Source organism: Rhinolophus ferrumequinum, chromosome 6 (genome assembly GCF_004115265.2).
Source record: "Rhinolophus ferrumequinum isolate MPI-CBG mRhiFer1 chromosome 6, mRhiFer1_v1.p, whole genome shotgun sequence".
NCBI lineage: Eukaryota > Metazoa > Chordata > Mammalia > Chiroptera > Rhinolophidae > Rhinolophus > Rhinolophus ferrumequinum.
This window is the reverse complement of record NC_046289.1, coordinates 70,680,118-70,698,568: the sequence shown is the minus strand read 5'-3', so window position 1 is coordinate 70,698,568 and position 18,451 is coordinate 70,680,118. Positions and strand designations below refer to the sequence as shown.

At 35.3% G+C, this 18,451-nt stretch overlaps 2 protein-coding genes across 3 annotated transcripts in view; one reads left to right on the top strand and one right to left on the bottom strand.

The window, feature by feature from the left end:
- Positions 1-10,994, bottom strand: part of CHRM5 (cholinergic receptor muscarinic 5) — a 70,536-nt gene extending 59,542 nt beyond the window's left edge. For both annotated transcript variants that reach the window (XM_033107693.1, XM_033107695.1), the window contains exon 1: positions 10,155-10,994. The gene's annotated coding sequence lies outside the window, so the exon portion shown is untranslated. The remainder of the gene's footprint in view (positions 1-10,154) is intronic.
- Positions 1-18,451, top strand: part of AVEN (apoptosis and caspase activation inhibitor) — a 141,945-nt gene that overhangs the window by 43,312 nt on the left and 80,182 nt on the right. The gene's annotated exons all lie outside the window — the stretch shown is intronic.

Sequence of the window (18,451 nt, the reverse complement as noted above, 5' to 3'; positions counted from 1 at the left end):
TGGTATAAAAGCGATTTGGGAATTAGCTAAGATTCCCAAAGTAGTAGCCTATACTACTTAAGATTCCCAAGTAGTAGCCTATACTACTACGTAGAGCAGGAATTAATTTGGGGCTCTCTCTGTGTACAGCTAATAATGATAAATGGACCAAGTTGTGGGACAAGTTTTATCTTTAGACCTCCACTTCTTTTTTATCCTGTGGCACTCCATTTTCTTTCCCATTTAGGTACTTGACTGCCTGTTTTAATGCCCAAGGCTTTTATATACTCATTCATGCTTTGCCTGCTATCAGGGTACCTCTCCCAGGAAACCCACACACGTATGTTTAATATTCATACTTTATGTTCACATCGTATACGGTCATCAGACCACAACTGGAGAAATCAAAGGGAGTGTTGCTTGAGACGCAGTCCATTTGGAATGTTCATGTGTGGGACTATACTAGGATACCCTTATATAAGTAAAGCAACAGGTGAAGTGAAATCATTTTAGAGCTGGCTGCTCGGTGAGGTCTTGTCAAGTTAAGACATTCCCAGTGCACTGGTACTTACTTGAAAGCTATGCTGCTAACAAAAAGATATTAAAACCGGTCTATGTAGGAGTGTGCATGTCTGCCAGCTATATAGTATAATCTCTAAATAAGAGTTTGCTGCGCCTGATGTAACTTTAAAATAATGTATCTTCAGCTCTACATATTTGATTTTCATGGATCTCATCTCCACGCTGGCTGGTTGCTATAAGCCACACTAGTTTCCTATGAGATCATTAAAAAAAAAAACCAAAATAGCACTAATTCCACCAGAATATCTTGTCTTCTTCCCTGGTATCCTTATGCTTTTTTCTACTTTAATACCCAAAATCATAGAGAAAAAGTGAGTTGTTTTCTTGTTTTGAAACCCAGAGAACAGAGAACTAAGAACTAAGAACCATCATTGCATAATGAATTCATAGCTAGAACAAGTTAGTGTTCACCTGAGTGGTTTCTTCTAATACCAATCTTAAATCTCTTGCATTGCTCCTGCTATGCCAGCAACTAGCAGCTGACATAAGAAAAATATACAGCCACGTCTAAGTTGCTTTTTTCTTCACCGCTTAAGGTCCCTATTGCTTCTCTGCACATGCCCTTTAAGATTATCAAGGGTACTAAAATAGCTACTCTTAGTTGAGTGCAGTTGGTGTGTTTGAACCTTTTGGTGCCTTTTTCCTCATTCTTTATGGGGCATCATATAATTATACCCTGAAACAAAACAATTTTAATAGTATTTGGTCCAAATCTTTCACTTTTCAGGTGGGGAAACTGAGACTCATATTAGCTGGGGTTTAACCTAAGGCCATATAGATATTTTTGGCAATGAATCGCTCAGGTAAGCATCTTTTCTGTAGGTTCATAACGTGATCACTAAATCATAGCAATAGACAACCCATTAAATTGCATTTTTTATTTTGGAGAGGAATTTGAGTTGATTCCTTTGGTGTTGTGTCCTTTGGGGTAAACTATAATCAGATTGGTTTATAGAGAGGAAGTAGAGATCATTTTCTCAGAATTAAAAATTATGAATATTCTCAAGGGTATAGACTTTCCTGATCCAAATTCCTATAGGATGAGAAAGAAACCTGGAGTACTATAAAAGCCAGAAGATCCTATCTATTGCCTGTTTTTTGGTCTATCTTGTTCCACTATCTCTACTCCCTACTGTTGCCTGATGTGGACATATATCTCTTTCCTCTATTTTACATGTTTGTTTTTGTTAGACTTGGGATTCAGGGTAGAAATGAGTATTACTCACTGGTTTCCGTTTTTGTAATTTATATCCTTCTAATGTTTCTTGGGTGTAGGAACCCTGGGAAGGGCAAAAACTGAGGATAATTTCTGTTTTTCTCAGAACTTCAGAGACCAATTTGTAGATTTAGTTTTCATTTGGTATTTTTGTTTACAATTTTTAAATTTACTTTTCTTTTTTTTTAATCCTTGAGAGACCTCCCCTGTCCACATTGATTCACCATAATCTAGGACCACAACATGTTCAGAGGGTGCTCAGGAAATAGTAATGATGCAACAGTATTGCTTTGTTCAGAATGGCCAGTCTGCATTGGGTCTCTGCCTAGAGAGGGATGTTCTTCTCTCATCATTTACTGTGATCCTCAAATTTTTCTGGACTAATTTATTTGTGGTTTTAGTTATTTAATTTATTTGTGGTTTTAAATAGGAGCAGTGAATTTTGAAATAGTCTTTCTGATTTAAGCCTGGCCGTTGTAACAGGGAGTTTTAACTTTCCTGAAGGTCATATTATCGGAAACTTAGAGTATACTAGAGAACCTGTGATTCTCCCTTTGTAGTAATAAAGGTTCAAGGTTCAAAATGTCACAGATGTAGACATAGGGATGCAATGAGGAGGCAAATACGCATGGACTGTCCTTTTTTCAAAGTGTCCTTGAGGGAAGGAGAGCATGTGAATTGTGTTCAATGAAGCCACTGGGTTGAGATACAACAGCCTGACTCTCAAATGGCTCTCCTAGTCTCCTAATGAGAGAGACCATGAATGTATAAAATTGGAATTTATTGTGAAGTGCAGTATTTTATTGTGCTTGTGAATAAAGGCAAGGGGAGAGTAGGAGGAGGATTTGTTTGACTGTCTCATCTTCAGCATTTGTTGACGTGTTGATCAGGTGATCTTTCTATGGTAGCGGAATATGAGAAACTGTGTCTTTCAAGGTGAGAGCACTGGATCACTCTGAATGGTTATCCTGAAGGCAAGCTTCCCTGTCTCACTGTAAGAAGTCCAGCCTTTGTGTTCCTTTTAAGTGGAGTTATTATTGTGGTTTTTATGTATTTTGTTTTTAAAAGGAAAATGTGTGAATTTTCTGTCGTTGGAGTGAGGAGATACATATTTTCAACCCTAGCTCTTTGGTACTGATGAGCCAAAAATGCAATTTTTTTTTTTTTTACACACAAGGTATTAACCTTACTATAACTAGTTTGTACCGTTGCCACCACGAGTTTAGGTATCTCTTTTCTACATAAGAAATCGTGTTGACCCAATCAATTTAATGAAAAAAAAAAAAAGAAAGAGAAAAAGAAATCACTGTTGAGAGTTGCTTTTCTACCCAAGGGACTCTGTAATGTTGATTATTTTACTTCTATCTAGGATGTCACTACACCACAGGATGCTGACACAAGAGGAAGATAAAAGAAACTAGCCTATGATTCTGTTGTCTAGGACATTTATTTCAAAAGTTTAGCTGGGGATCTGAGATAGGCAAGGTAAATAAATGTTTTTTTAAAAAGTCTTTGTCTTGGTATTTACATTCATTTAAAGTATTTGTAATGAAGATAGCTGTATAACTATGGCTACAAAAGTTCCTTCTCTTGATACTTAAAAACCTTGATAAAGGTGGGTAAATTATAACTAGCTGTAAACTTACTAAAGGTGGATAAATTATAACTAGCTGTAAACATACTTAAGTATTGTCTACTGGAGTTTTTCTTCCCACACCTATTTATGGAGGGTCCATAAAAAAAGTCTAATGCAAAGATGGCAAAAATTGATATTTATTGAAACTGGGTGGTTAGTATATAGTGTTGGTTATCTGTTTGAAGTAACTCATAATAAAATATTTAAAAAATGAATAGAATCTCACGAATATATTGCAAAAGATTTTAAAGCATTTTAAGGGGGAAAAAGACATTGGTCATTTGGGAGATTGGGTTCAAAATAGAAATCATTTGAGATTTTGGAATAATAGTTATGAGAATTCCTTAGTAACTAGAAATAGTGCTGGAGATGATCAATGAATGAAAATGAATAAATTATTACATAATCATAATAAAATATTACATAATAAATTATGACATAACATAATTATGTCACCATAATTGAAACATGCTTTTTTGGGGGGTTGGAACATATTTCCTCTTAAAAAAAAAAGGTTGCTTAAAATCAATATATCCTGCTGGATATAAATTTTAGTTATATTTATATGGTTTGTAGTTTAAATACTTGAGCTGTATCTCTCTAAGTAAGTTACAGAGCCCACAAACCTGTAATCAACTAAAGGCAACTAGAATATTGGGCACAATGTTATAGGTGAAAGAATATTATAAAGGGGGCTTCTTGGTATTTCCAACAATTAAATTCTGTTGATTTCACATACTGAATCCTGACTCCTATTATGACAGAGTCTCACTGTTTCATTTCCATGCCGTACTTCTTGATTGCAAATGATATAATTTTCTGAGGTTTTGTTAATTTTAGCTATTTCTGGGATATTCTAACTGTAATTATAGACGTTCAGTCTTTGTTTATCAACTTTTAATTTATTTGAGTCCTAGATGGTGGTTGCTTGATCACTGTTGAAACAACAGAATAATTGAGCAGCCTTCTGCATGCCTAAGCAGCAGTGTTTTGCAACCTGTGCCCACTAGGGCTAGCAAAGACTATGGCTTCACATAACTCATTCCAGGAATTTTAGAGTATTTGGCAGTGTCTCCATTACATGTGTTAAAATGCAGAAGAATACCTTTGTGGACCCTCTAGATGGCAGAATAATTACAACAACTGGAGCCGGTCCAATAAGTGTGTGGAGGGGAGAGCAAGGAGAGATGGGGTGAGAAGGAGACCTGTTAGCTAACAGGGCTCTAGGTTTTCCATTTCAACCCGACCAGGCTAGATCTGCTTTCATACGCTTTATATATTTTAATGTTTTATCTAAGATCTTGTTTGAAAGAATGTAACACAGCTAAAAAAATGGTGGGATATCAAAGGTCAAAAAATCTTGAGTGGTGCACACCAACATCAAACCCTGGATTTCTGTGAGGATTTAGTGAATGCATTTGTCCACATACCCTAAGCATCTCTAGAGACTATAGTTGACTCCATCCCAACACACATTGATGAATTCTAGAGTGAGGCTGGCTCACTTCACCACTCTTCTGACCTTTCTTTCTGTCAGAGAGGATGAGGTGCAGCATAGGTTTTAGCCTTTGTCCCTACTTTGAAAGAGATCACTATTGTTGGCATAGATTTAACATAAATCTGATACTGTGGCTCTACACTCAGAAAGGAGATTTGACTTAGATACTTGCATAGGCTTACCCCTCAGAGAGGGAAAGGGCATAGAATAAATAAATGTAAGATTTCTAAGTTTGTCACTTCCCCACTCTCATCTTTTGAGTAGAAAGCAGATTGTAGTAGTACTTCAATTTCTTTTGCAAAATGCTTATCCAAATTATCTTATAATCATTTTTTAATAGCAGGGCCAGTTTAGATCCTTTTGGACTATTGATGAAGTTCTAGATAACAATATGGTATGGCAAATGTGATTTGCACGTCAAATTTGCATATGAAATATGAGGTACTTGCACAACCCCTAATATCATATAATATACTTAACAAATACGATCTATTTGTAGCCATTATTTCAGTATGACTGTTCCAGAAAGTTCCCTACATTAGGACTTTTCTGTACTTGTCCTATTTGTTCATTACTAGTGAGTTGAATCAGAGGTAAAATATTTTAGGATCACTACGCTTCTGCGTGCTTGATGCGATTGCACTTGAGAATGTAGTAGGATACATTTCCACATTCACTTAACACATCTATTGATTAACTAGTCCGTCCTGTGCTTACCTTGGGAATAGAGAAATTAATGAGATATGGGCCTCATTCTTGAGGCCCTCACCCATGAGGATGCAGAGTTTAGAAGACAAGGTAAGTCTATAAATAGATTTCCAATGCAATCTAGCAAAGCATTATAAAAGAGGTGTTATCAGAGTGCTGTGGAAGTTCCTAGGCATGGAAAACCCTTCTGTAGGTATCACTACAGGTTACCCAGAAATTAGGTATGCAGAAGACTGTATCCTTGCCACACATATGAAGGAAGACATGCAGCTACGAAGGATTAAATATTAGAGTAGCACCATGTTATGTACTACTAAGCCCGATTTAGATTTCATTATGCATCCACCAGCATATTTAGATTATTACACCAAGAAAATTCTGTAAACAGCTAAAGATTTTAATTGGTATAACTGAACTGAAAACTGTCTTTGACTTTTGCTACTCAAAGGAGCATGTTTATACATTCATACAATGATAGTCAGTAAATAGGAAGCTCTTGCAGTTCTGAACAGTGTGACATCAAACTATGGGTCTATATTCGTGGTTATGTTTTCTGATTGGTCTGAATTCTTGAATTATTTCACTCATACCTCCAATACCATGTGAAAAATGGAGGATGGCAAGATCTTCAAACAACTGTTGAACAATAAAGTAATTAACCAGTACATAGGACTGGAAAAATGCTTTAAAAATACTCTCACATACCATTGTTTCAAGCAAACTGTGTAATTATGGGTAGCAAGATTTCAGCTTGGCTTGTATTTATTCATGGAGTTAGTTTTTCACACATAATCTACATAGGCTCAGAGTCTAGGAGGGTAAGATACAAATGACTGATGTTTTGAATCGAGGCTATTGTGACTAATCAAAGAATAAACTGCACCTGTGTTCAGCGTGGAAGGATTGGTTGTTCTGCTTTGTCCTTTGCAGCTGGAGCTGTATAAAAGAGGAGAGATGGTCTATATATGTGTATGTTTGTAAGAGGAGCAGTCATTTTGTCTCTTTTGTTGCGCTCTAACTCCCAAATTACTTTTATTTTTTGTAAATTTTTGTTGAAGACGTTCATAGAACACAGTAGTTGGGCTTATTAGAGAGATTCCTCTTCTTTTTTGAATTCGTAGTCTTAAAAGGATGTTCACCTGTCCCCGCCCCACCTTTGTGTTACAATACTACCATTTGTGCCACATACTAATTAATCTATGTCATGGGATCACTTTATAATCTGTATTTAAGAGTCTCTTTCTCAGAGGAATTCTGTCTCATTTTGCGCGTACTGATAATTTTCTGAATTTCCTGCGTGGCATCAGTATTTGTATTTGAACCAGAGTGAACTGTGCACTTGTTCCTCAGCCCTAGAGATTCCTCTTCCATTGTTGTTGGGTTACTTGCTGGTATTTTCCTCACTCCCATTTTATCATCATCTGTGAATTATATTAACATGATGTTTAGATTGTCTTTTAAATTATTAATGAAGTAAACTGTGAAAGGGTATTTTTATTTTTAGTAGTGGTGCTGTAAGAGTGACAAATGCAATGAAAGCATCTTTCTCTAATTCGGCTCCTCTCATTCGTCTATTTAGTGTCTCTCTGATGTGACTTGAAATGATCCGCTCTCACATCTCTTTTGCAGCTAGTTCCCACTGAAAGGATATAATCATCTGTTTGATATCACACCGCTTCCCCAGCTACAGATTGTAATGTCAAAAACCAAAGATTATTCTCTCTCAGCAGGAAGAAGCTGGAGAGGAGATGAATCTCTATGATGAACCACGATCCTTATTCAAATTTGGTCACGTCATGCAAATAAATTAACCATAATAAGGGACAAATATACTGGATAGTTGAAATACCCTGTTGAATTAAGCTTGAAAATCTTTCCCATTATAATGGGATGAAAGACATTTTTTCAAAAATTCTAAGGAAAAATTTGAAAGTGACAATAATGCAGATATCAGTAAATATTTATTTATCGATTTCAATATAATATGTAATGTCAGTCCCTTTAAATTAAATGTTAACACTTAAACATGTATTTTATGTATATTTCTAATTTTATATACAAAACTATTTCCTGCTATTTCAGACAAAGATGACATAAGAATCTAAAAGAAAGTCAACAAAGACACTAAAATGGTTTTATTTTATTTTCATCTATATACCTACTTTTATTTTGTCATGGTTTAAATAAAAAGTTTATAGCTTTTGGATGATTTAAATTACTAAGGATATAGTAATATCACTGCAAACATATTGTAGCCAAATTATTTGCTCCATTTTAATGAAGGAAACCAATGATACACACTCCTATTACTTATATAAAAGTATTATAAATATGCATAAAATACATTTTAAATTATAGAAACAGTTGGGGAAGGCATTGAATGTTCAAAATCTTTTTAATTGTTAAATCAATCAACACGAGGACAGAACTCCCATAAACCAAATCTTCAAGTACTAGCCTAAAATTCCTTATCCATTTATACCCATGAGATGCTAAAGTTGAAGCAATTTTCAGCTTTTTAACACATCATTGCTAAAGTTAGCTAATTGATAAAATTTAGCTAATTGATAAAATTAGCTAATATTTTTTATTCACTTGTTTACTAAAATAAAGAGGAAAATGTAGATTATTCCAAATTACTGGAGAGTTGTTTTTTCTTGAAAGCTTCTGTTTAAACTTCAATAATCATTATTCAGAATGGATTATGACAGAGGAAAACCTTGATTTAGATAGGAAAGAAAATGAAGATTCTTTGGGATTGATGCTGACCAGGGCTAAAGGGGAGGAGGGTGGTATCTGTTTGCCCATCCATTGTCATTACGAGATAAGTCATAGAAGCAAAGTCCCCAGCCTGGTGGGATATGAGTTCCTGTGTACATTACAATGAAGAAATAAAATCCAGAAGACTTCAGGGAAAGAATTTTATACCTCCTTCAATTCTATTTATTGGAAGCAAATTGAACATAATATTATCAATCTCCTATTTTTGTCAAAGTTAAATCCTTTAATTATGAGTTGAAACATTGACTAATATTTTCACTTACAAAATATACACAACTTTTCAAAGCCTGTCAGTTTGCAAAATATATCATAATAAGGAAGAAAAGGAAAAAGGAGTCCGTAAGGGTTCAGGTAAGACTCAACGTAGGTAAAAATAATACTTCACTTTTAGTTAGGACTGGTATACAAAGTAAGTATTTTGAGATTTCTTAATAAATAAATATTTTTCTCTGCAATGAATTGGCACGTGACACTGTCACTGCTTGTTTTTAAATTGCTGCTTTCCTTTGGTTCTGGAAAATGGTGACTTTCTGTAATGACTTCAGATGCAAAAGTCTTATGATATTTAAGGTTATTTATAGACTTTTGAAAAGAGTGATGGGATCATGTAATTCACTCTATTAAAATTTGAAAAAAGGAAAGAATTCAGTGAAATGGAAGCGTATAATTTCAAATTTAACTTTTTTTTTTACACAAGTACTGAATAATTACTTCTGATAAATTTCCTTGTATTGTCAGATCTCTATAGTTAGGTGTGATTTGCTTTTGTTTCCCTTATCTCTTGTCTTCTGAGATAACAAAAATATATTGTTGTAAGGCTTCTCATAAAAAGATTAAGCTTTAAACTTTTCCTATTGACTTATATGAAAACTAATATGGTTGAATTTTGGCTAAAAATCTATGTAGGGAATTAAAATTCTGACAGTCCTTTCTATATGTGTATATGTATATATAAAAGGATAGTCGCTCTAGAAGTCTCTTTATGGGGTGATTTCTAGGGAATTTCTAAAAGGCACTGTAGTCTTCAGAATTTTTTGATGGCTTCAGTAGTTTTTTGCCTTTTACCATTGATCTGAGTTAAAGCTTTTGAGATGTTAAAATACCAAGCATCTTTTTATTCTATTGTTAAATCAGAAAAGTGTCCTCACTTAGACTGTTATGCAAACACCTCCAGTACCTTTAGGGTAAATTAACCCCATTCTACTGAAGTGTTATATCCTGGTTTACTAGAGATTGTTTTTCTTTAGTGTGAATGAGAGTGACATCACAGCTTGCTATTTCTTGGTCACGATAAAAATCAGTCACTGAGCTTTGTTCTTTTGAGTTAATAGAAATAATATTAAAAATGCATTAATTTTTCTGTTTTACCAATTACCCTGGGAAACAAGATTCATTTGAACATGTTCGGTAAATAGCATCTGTGCATGGCTCTCCGCCCCATTCAGGGCTCCCTCCATGCATTTTTTTCAAGCTATTAAACAAAACAAAATTGGGAATTTAAAAATGAAGACAAAGATGGGACACATCTATTGAAAATTGAATTGGATTATTTCGGTGTTTTATTATCTCGTTAGGAATGGTTAGTTTATGTAGTATAAGTGAAAACAAGTGTTTACCTCAGAAGTCTTAAATCAATCTGCATAACACTGAAGGAAGGATTGCATATAATTCCAATCTGCTGGCTCATTCACAGCATCAGCAGGTTTAGTTTCAGTAGTCAAGATATAAATTAATGTTATAAAATTAAATCTTACCTGGCAGTGGTTTGTTTGAAGCTCAGTAATTTGAACTCCGGTTGGAAATATTAAGCTTCGATACCTGAAATGCCTTCTCTACTTCCTGTCGTGTTTTCAGCACTGTAATTTCTTGCAGTGTCTCTATAGCTGTATTCCTGGTGATCCTATAGCATTAGTTAGGACAGCATGCAACAGATGAAGATTCCATTTGGATAGGATTATAGAAATAGAGGGTGAATTTTGCCTTTTTCTGGTACTAGCTGTTGATCTGACCACGGACAACTTGAGTATTCAGAACTTATTAAAAATTCATTGAATGTCTCAGCAATGAGAAATCCTGATTCTTCCTATAGATGTTTTACCTTCTGGAAAAGTTCTGTCCATGTTTCAGAATTATACAAGCTCCCGAATCAAGTTGCTTTAGAAATTATCTGGACTACAAGCATGGATGTTCTCTTGCACTCTCTTGCTTTCCTTGTTTTTCTTCCCTTTACCAACTTTTCAGTCCGTTAGCTTCCTTTCTGTAGAGGATGAAGGGATTTCTTCTTCTGTCCTCCTGGTGCTTCTGTAACATAGTTCTGGTACACTGTTATTGAATAGAGAGGGAAAAATCCCCAAAGAAGTACAGCTTTACAATATCTCCGGACAGTGAGCATACTTGGCATGAATGAAGAGCAGCTCTGAGCTATTCAAATCAGACAGCACACTGATGGGATGACGCTTTCATACATAATAAACCCATTAATTACTTCTCCTGATGGACAGCAGTATGCCCTGAAAGGGAAAAGGAAGCAGCGGATGAACACATTTGGTTTGATAGGTGCTCTCTGAGCAGCTTGTCATTGAGAAGTGAATCCAGGAAAGCTGCAGCTCTGGAATGTGATCAGGTAGAATGGGCTAGAGTTGTTTTGGCAGACAGTTAAGTGACGTGTCTTGGGAGGAAAAAGAGAGCTGAGCACAGTTAGCTGGAATAAGGTTCCAAAATGCATTTGATAATTTTCATTTTCCTGTTAGTTCTTTTGGCTGAAAGAAAGTACTCTGTATTTTACCTATGCAGCATTTGCAGAAATTTTGCTGAGCTCTTTTCTGATGATAGTTTTTTCCTAAAGAGGGGAAATAATTTTTTTAAAAAATCTTTGAGATAGAAAAGTATATTGTGAGTTTTAAAAAATTATAGAAGGAAAAAGGCTGCTTTTTATGAAATGCACACCTGTTTTTACAATCTTTTGGGCCCATGCATTTTGTTGCTTTGGAATAAAGCATTATGAATCATCACCTGGTACAAAATTTTAGTAGGGTCTTCACTTTAAAATGTTCTTAAATTAGATGGAATTCTGAGTTGCTGTGTAAAAGAATAGATCTAAAAATGTAAACTTCATAATTTTTGTACTTCATTTTTTAAATATCACAAGATGGTTTTTCTACTTATCCATAGGGTCATTTTAGGAGTGTTTCTGGACAATAGAATGCTTATAAATGTTTTAAAAAGTTATTATGAAAAACTTCAAACTTATGCAAAACTATGGGAATATAATATATGGCCTGCTATAAACCCGTTACCCAGATTCATTAATTACCAAGATTTTGCCAATATTAGCTTCATTTAGTTTTTTTCCTTAGCTGAAATATTTTAAAGTAAATCTAATTTCAACCCCACATACATGTATATTTAAAAAATATGGACACTTTCCCATATGACCACTATGCCATTATCACACCTAACAATAACAATAATTAAATTTAACAATTAACAGTGGGGTTAATTGTTAATAGTTCTTTGGGGTCATATAATATCTAGTCTATTTCAAATTTCTCATGCCTCAGAAACTATCTCATTACAGTAGTTTTGTTTTTCAAATTGGAATCTAGACAAAGTCTACACTTTATATTTAGTTTTTAGGCCTTTGAATTTTAAACATTGGCTTAGATGATCACATATGAGAAAGACGTAAAATTTAGTTTCATAGTAGTCTTCTACACACATTTATAATATGACTGTCTACATGAGAGAACATATCTCTAGAATATTTTCTTGAACTTTTTTCCAGATAACATTATTCATGATATCAAAAAAAAATGTGATTTTATATGGTAACGGGTAGTCATTGGTTAGGTTCATGATTTTCTATAAGTTTTTCTTGACTTGTTCTGGAATACATAGTTCAAGATTCCACCCCAAGATATTGAGGCTAACTTTTGGGCTGGGCAAATTCAATCAAATACATTCCAGAGTCATTTCTACTTTATTGTTTGAAGAAAGACCATCTTGCTTGTTTACCTCATCAAAAACAGAACAGTCCTATTATAAATACTCCAAGTTTTAATTTAAGCCAATGATTATTAAGTCATTTTTCAACATTGGAATGTGACTTAGAGTTCTGTGAAGATGTGAAAAAGAGAGAAGTAAAAATCAAATGGAACCATTGTGTTCATGAAGACCAATGACTAATATAATTACACATAATTATATAATATCTATGTATTATATTAATCATTATATTTTTTCCCCAATAATATCAGAGTTTTCTTTTCCTATGAATTTTTATTTTCCTATAAGATTGGAATCCCCAGCTCCTTTCTGAAAAAGCAGAACATTTGGCTCTCTAAAGTTTTCCAGGAATGCAGTAACATGAGGTCCTGAAATAACTTGTGTGCTGTACTCTCCCCTGTTGAAATTCATTCTCATGCAGATTCTCTCTGTTTCTTCTCCCAACCCCTTCCGCCTTCCAAGTTGACTAGATGAAATAGATTAGGGGAGGTGAAATATGGGGAGCCATTAAAAGGGCATAGATGGAAAATCTACCCAGTCCCAAATCCACTCCTGAGGACCATGCTCCCGTTTCTGTGGAGGGATAGCGAATACTGCCCTCCTGTCACATGTCATGTATGGCATGAGTGGTAGCTTTATGTCGCACTTTCTATGTTCTCACATTGTATGTTGTCCCTTAAATCTTACTGAACAAGGAGTATACATATGTGTTTCTTACCTACATATGTGCTTTGTTGAAAGCTCAGTAAGTAGTTATTGTGACCATTATATTCAGAAAAAACTGAATAGAAAAAGGTGAGCCAAAATGCTGCTTTTTCTAAGTTGTCTCTGTAATTTTTTTCAGCATGAGGTAAGTAATTTGCAAATGTCCAGGTTCTACGAGAGACCATTGTATGGTTGGTGACAGAGTGGTTATAGAGGGAATTAGAATAATAGATTGTGACTGTATTTTGGTGCAAGTCCTCACTCTATTTCAAATTATTATCTCCCAGTGCACTAGCTATACACTGAATTAATAGAAAAACATTGATCCAAGCACCTGTAGAGTTTGCAACCAAACATAGGTGACTTCTGCCATTGTGAGAAACACTTTCTTCCAAGATTTTTTTCTTGGTATCCCTCACATTGATCTTATTTTCAGAAAGCTACAGTTATTTTTACTTGCTATAGGATGGACTTCATGCTTTGAGGGAAGGGGTTGTTTCTGTGAATAACATTGTTCAGCAATCTAATTGATCTAGTGGCAAGTTGGGTGGATGGCTTGTCTGCCTACCCACCCCCTCCCATATGAGGAGAGGAGAGAAAGTCCGAGGGAAATGGAGTTTGTGTTCTCTTTGATGCATATAAGAGAGCACAGTTTTCTGTTGTTCAGATGTTTCAATGCTGTCTCCTATTGTGCAACTCCCATTAGTCTCATATTTAATTTGAACTTGCCGTTTCCACTATACAGTTGACCATATAGCTTCAGAAGTTTCATGGGCTTTATAGATTTTTAAAGAATTTTATGTATGATAATATAAATGATTTCCCCCCCCTCAAAGCTCTGTCTTGTAAGAACATTTCGTCCATATGCTCTCAGCTGTTTTTGAGTCTTTGCAAAATTATAACTTCTTTTATAAATAAAAAATAGTCCCCTCTTTCTGTTCTTTAGTTCTTAAGTGAGTAGAGTTTGTGGTTAAGGATTTCTTCTGTGGCAACTACTTATTTTTAGGGCATTTTAAATATTTATATTCTCAATTAAGTGTGATGATTTTTCAGTTAACATACCAAGAAAAATGTTGCATTTAAGAGAGTATTGTAGAATCATGAAAGCTCTTTCTAAAATACATATGCTTCTTTGTTGCTCTTGTTAAAGACATCAAATCTTTGTTGGCTTACTTCGGTCATTCTAGATAATTTGAACTCATTAATTGTAGTAATTAAGAAATACTTGATTCCTTACTTGGTACGTAACACTACTTTACGTTCTTTGAAAGTATAATGCATGTATTTTTCATAGTTTTAAGGAGAGACTATCATTTCTATTTTATAAAGGAGGAAAGTGAGATACAGGGAGGTTAAGTAACTTGCTCAAGTTGACCTGGCTAGTAAGACCTTGAACTGTGGTATGAATCGAGTAGGATTCCCTACTGAAAAAAAAGATCATGGAGACTCGTTCTTTAAGTGTGAGACTCAGTATGATTTTGAGAATGCTGTCTTTCCAGTATAACCAACACTCGACCAAAATGAGATCTGCGGTTTCTCTGAGACTGCAGGTGACTGGCAGATGACCCTACGAGTTGACTCTTTGAGAAGAAGACAGTGAATTTAACATAGGACTGCTTTCCTCCTAGCTTCCGTGCTTAGAATTTATAAAGGGGTGATTTATTTTTTCTATCTAAAATTGTTCATTTTATACTTTTATAATTTCTCAGATAGCGATGTATTTTAGAAAACTAGTCATTCATGTTAAATTAAAAAAATTTTAAGTGTGGTGCTATGAGAGGATTATGAACTAGATTTGTTGTACTTTACAATAAAATTTAGGCAACAAGTGCTTCCTTCGTATGTATCAGATAAAGACTGCATTTTTGTCTTATTTGGACTTGTTTTATGTTTCATTTTTAAACTTCTTTAGCTCATTACTCTATCATAGCACTCACTTGTTTCCCTCATCTCTGGCCTTAACCTGTGTCCTGGTGTTTGGCCCTTTCTAATCTGCCCTTCTCCAGGTTTTGACTTCTCAGTGAAGTGCAGACTTCCACTAGAGGTCTCCAGACCACACTTTAGAAAGCTCTGATTTTACAGGCACACCCTACTGAGGGGAATAGATCAACATTCTCCAGGAGATCAGTTACCAGCATTTCTCCTTAAATATTTATTAAGTTCTTTTATGTTCCAGGTCCTAGACTATGCTATGTCCTGGGGGTAGGTTAAAAAAAAAAAAAAAGGTAAGGTCTTTGCCCCTAAAATCCCTGCAGTCTATCGGGGTCACTAAAGTGTGAGCACATGGCCACAAATCTGCTTCTTAGGCATGGCCATCTCACATCCTTTGAGACCCCAATTACTTGGTTTATCGAAGCTCCACTAGCACTCTTGAACTTTTCTGTAGCTCGTTATCTATAGTGAGGCCACTGCTGCTTTCAGGATGAGCCTGACGCTGCACCTTCATCAGGCTGGCAAGGAGCCGTTCTCTAGGCAAGTAAGATTATTTGGCTAGACGCTGGTTTTTGCTTTCTGATGCTCTTCTCAGCAGCTCTAGGCGTCTAATCTTTAGGGAAGCACTGCATACGAGTCAGCCTCTTCCAGTGCTGGGGAACAAGGCAAACCCTACCACGTAGGACCTTTCATTTCCACTTTGCTTTGTATGAGAGAAATTTTTAAAGAAAAGGTCTATGCCCCAGTTGCATTTCTTGTATGTTAAGGTTGTTTAAATAGAGAAGTAGTAACATGCTTGTGGACTTATTCTGAGTGATCCATGAAAAATACCGAGCACAGCGCCTGAGACATAGAGGGCAAGTGCTCAATGAATGTCAGCAGTTGTCACTATTATTGTGGAACTTAATTTAATTTTAATGCTGGAAGGGACTTCAGAGATAATTTAGTCCAACCAGTCCCTTTATACACTGAGTTTTAGTGTTCTTTTTCTTTTTTTAATCCAGACTGTATAACTGGAGTTATCGTTAGTGGTATCTATTCCATATTGGGAAGGCCAAAATTTTGACTCAGTTATTATCAGCGTAATGATTACACGACTTCATAAGAATGTTTATGTGGATAAATATTTTGAACTAAATGGCAATTTTGAATTTTAAAAGAAGTTAAGGGTGAAATTGAGAAAGCATTAAACAAAATATTTCAACATAAACAGTGATGATATAGAAAGGCTGGCAATTTGTTAGTCTGTAATAAAAGTTCCAGCGGGAATTCTGAAAATAATCGATTAGTGACCTTCTGGATGGTAGATCTGTTTTTAAAAGCATAGCATCCTTGAATACTTAGGTGAACAATTATTGAAGGAAAGGGAGCTTGGTTTCAGAAATAACTAACTATATAGATGAATAGAAGCAAGTGGGTTATGTTTTAGATTTAAAAAAAATATTTTGACAAAGTTTATACCTTGAAGTTGTCAAAAAATAATAAATTTAGAGCCACTTTAAAATGGAGCCAGAGCTGCCATGCCAGAGGAACTGCTTTGCACATCTTATAATGCAAATCTTTGGAATGTTAAAACAGGGCAAAACAACCTTTGAACTGACACTAAAGCAACATTATACCCCAAAGAGCTGTTGCAAAGATAACAAAGAAAGCAAATATTATGACTACTGGAATGAAAATTAAAAACTTTGTTTAGAATTAACATCACTATGTTATATTATCTGTACCAATAGAAAAGCCATCCTTCTGCTACAACTGTTCTGATGCAATTCTCATAAATATCTATTGCCTTTGTCTCCTAATCGGAACTCTATTTGGGCTTCTGTCTGAACCAGTGGGTCCCCAATAGCTATTCTTATTGATCTCAAATAAATGCTTGTTGCCTCTCACTGTGAAAGGAATTTTTATTCTGAGGTTAACAAAGTCTATTTAAAACCTTTGTTAAATAGCTAAATATATAAATAACCCTGGGGACCTTTAAGTGAATGGGTGATTCTCTGAGCCAGCAAGAGAACTATAGGAATAGACATCAGTTTTTAGAATGCAGGAGTTTCGGAGACCCGTTAGTAGTAGAGACAATTTTCATTTAACTTTTTTAAAGAGATTTTTTTATTTATTAAAGTATTCGTACATTAGTTTCAGGTATGCACCATAGTTATTTAACATTTATGTACCTAAAGAAGTGATCACCCTGGTAAGTCCAGCAACCATCTGACACTATACTATGCTATCACAATATTATTGACTATATTCCCCATGCTGTACATTACATCCCCATACTTATTTGTTTTATACCTGGAAGTTTGAACCTCTTATCCCCCTTCACCTTTTATTTAACATTTTTATAAATTACTTGAAAGATAGAGGTCAGAGGAAAGCCCCCAGAGTAGGGAGTAATATATAAAGCCATTAGGATAAATTCTAGGGTAGAGTTCTATGAGTGAGAAATGGTATATTCATTTTAGGGTGGGCATGAAGAAGTGAAAATAATAACTGTGTGAAGATATTCAGTAAATGAGAGAGAAGTTACAGGAAGGTTTTAAGCAGGGACACGCCTTAAACATTATTTGCTGTTTTTAAAAGATCTCTCTGAATCTTGTGTGGCATGGTAAGAAATTAAGAAATTGGTAGACCAGTAAGGAGATTGTTGTGATGATATAAGCAAAGTATGACAGTTTTTATCTTAGTCCACAGACTGGGTGGCTTAATCAATAGGCATTTGTTTCTCACAGGCCTGGAGGCTGGGAAGTCTGAATTCAGGGTGCCAGTATGGTTGGGTTCTGGTGAGGGCCCTCTTCCTGCCTTGCAGATGGCTGCCTTCGTGCTGTGTCCTCACATGGCAGAGAGGAAACTCTCCTGTCTCTTCCTTTTCTTATAAGGGCGCTAATCCCATCATGGGGGATCCATTCTCATGGCCTCATCTGGACCCAAGTGCCTCCCAAAGACCCCACCTCCTAATATCACGCGGTGGTGGTTGTGGTGGTTGTGGTGGTTGTGGTGGGGGAGGTTAGGGCTTCAATGTACCGTGTTTCCCCGAAAATAAGACCTAGCTGCACAATCAGCTCTAATGCGTCTTTGGGAGCAAAAATTAATATAAGACCCAGTCTTTTATATATATTATATTATATTATGTATTATATTATATTATATCCAGTCTTATAGTAAAATAAGACTAGGTCTTATATTAATTTTTGCTCCAAGAGATGCGTTAGAGCTGATTGTCCAGCTAGGTCTTATTTTCGGGGAAACACAGTATGAATTGTAGGGGCACACAGACCTTTAGTCCTTAACAGTTCCTTAGACTAAGGTAATAATAGAAAAGGAAAGAAGTAGATTAAAGGAGTGTTTTGGAGCATGGGAGATAGAACTTGCTAATGAGTTGTGTGTCTGCGGATGATGGAGAGTGAAG